We start from the raw sequence: 2,242 nt of genomic DNA, 5'->3' as shown, positions 1-2,242 counted from the left end.
GGTCTCTGTTGCAAACATGCTGACTAATTCATAGTGTTTGGCTGTCCTTTCTCTAAACTTGGTTGCCACCTCTGTGTTATTCTTTCCTTAGTGTGTTAATTAACAATGTCACAGTTTTCTTTCAGATCAGTTTCTTTCAGAGAACACACTTTGGTGTCTACAGATGCCTAAACTCAAACATTTTATGTAAGATATTCATTTTATCCTAAAGTCCTGGGAGAAGCTCACTCTCGTTCCCTATGAATATAAGCACCTTCCTTGCCTAGCCTTCCTCTGGATGGAGAAGGTCAAAGGAGTTTAAGGATGTAAGATCCTTCCATAAAATCTAAAACCCTATGCAGACAATGGTAGCACTATATGCACTGTTAGAGGGCCAATATTGCATGGACCCTAAATCAGGCAAGCCTCCCTGCTCCCCCCACTAGACTCCTGCTGCCAAGCCTCAGGTAGAATCTTTTTTTTTTTTTTCCAAATCTTTATTTGAAATAAATTTAGATTTTCAGGTGAGGTACAAAGATAGTAGAGTTCCCGTATACCTTTCACCCAGCTTCTCATGGTGTTAACATCTTACATAACCACTGCCCATTTATCAAAACTAAGAAATTAACATTGGTACAATAATATTAACTAAACTATAGATTTTATTCAGATTTCACCAGTTTTTCCACTAATATCCTTTTTATGGTCCAGGATACCACATTGCTTTTAGTTGTCATGTCTCCTTAGTCTCCTCTGATTCTTGAACAGCTTCTCAGTCACTCCTTGTTTCTCATGACCTTCACACTTTTGTATACACTGGTCAGGTATTTCTTACACTGCTCCCTGACTTAGGTTATCTGATGTTTTCTCGTGATTAGATAGAGGTTATGGATCTTAGGGAAGAATATCCCAGAAGAGAGGTGCCTTTCTCATTGCATCATATCAGAGAGTCTGTGATGTCACAATGTATTACTGGTGAGGTTAACCTTGATCACTTGGGTAGGGTGTAAGGTTAAGGTAGGGTCTGCCAGGTTTCTCTTGTTACTAAAGATACTCAAGTTCCATTTCCATACTTTGTCTGTTAGATGAGTCTCTACATCCACCCTACACTTTGGACACTTGAGCACTTCCTCATATTCTAGCACTATAAGATGCTCCAGACTCATCTTGAATTTTTCCTACCCCAACCCTAGAATCAGCTATATCTCTTGCTTAATTTTACTGGAGAATGTTATATGGAAATATAAAAGGATGGGGCCAGCCCGGGGGCGCAAACGGTTAAATGCACGCGCTCCGCTGCGGCAGCCCGGGGTTCGCCGGTTTGGATCCCAGGAGCGCACCAACACACCGCTTGTTAAGCCATGCTGTGGCGGCGTCCCATATAAAGTAGAGGAAGATGGGCACAGATGTTAGCCCAGGGCCAGTCTTCCTCAGCAAAAAAGAGGAGGATTGGCATCGGATGTTAGCTCAGGGCTGGTCTTCCTCACAAAAAAAAGAAAGATACAAGGAGTAACCACTATGTGGTGTTTACAATGCTATGTGCTGGGGATGGCACAGTTTGTTCCTTCAGATAAGAAAGTCATAGCCCTGCCCTCAAGCAGCTGCAGTCAGATGTGATGAGTATTATAGAAGGAAAGTACATAGAGTTATAGGGCATATAGCCAGGGAAGTTAACCTCCTAGGGGGTCAGAAAATCTTCCTAGAGGAACTAGCACTAATGCTGAGCCTAGAAGGAAGAGCAGGGACCCAAAACCCTCAACTGACCTTTAAGGAGCTATGGGACCTGGTGCATTCCCACGTCTCCAGCCTCATTTCTTGCCACTATTTCTCCTGCTCTCTGTTTTCAAATGCCTGTGGGCAGGCCAGGATGAAATAGGGCATGAGGTATGCTCAAGGAACTGAAGAAAATGCATTCCACCAAGACAGAAGAGAGCAGGAGAAAGAGTGGCAAGAAATGAGACATTATTCCAAAGACAATGGAGAGCCATGGAAGGCTGTTAAGCCAATGAGTGACCAGACCAGGTCCCCTGGCTGCAGTGGGGAGGATGGGTTGGAAGGGAGTAGGGCATTAACTTCTGGAAGGCTTAGTTTTCTTCCTGACTCATGGGATTGGGGTGAGGACTAAACAAGGGAACACATACAAGTTCCCTGTAGTGATGTTTGGCACATAATAGGCAATGAAGAAATTTTACTGCCTTGTTCAGTCCAACAATTCTGATTCTTTTTCATCTAATCTCATTTTTCTCTTTATCCCCCTGACCAT

Source organism: Diceros bicornis, chromosome 7, assembly GCF_020826845.1.
Source record: "Diceros bicornis minor isolate mBicDic1 chromosome 7, mDicBic1.mat.cur, whole genome shotgun sequence".
NCBI classification, from domain to species: domain Eukaryota; kingdom Metazoa; phylum Chordata; class Mammalia; order Perissodactyla; family Rhinocerotidae; genus Diceros; species Diceros bicornis.
Note: the sequence above shows the minus strand (reverse complement) of the source record.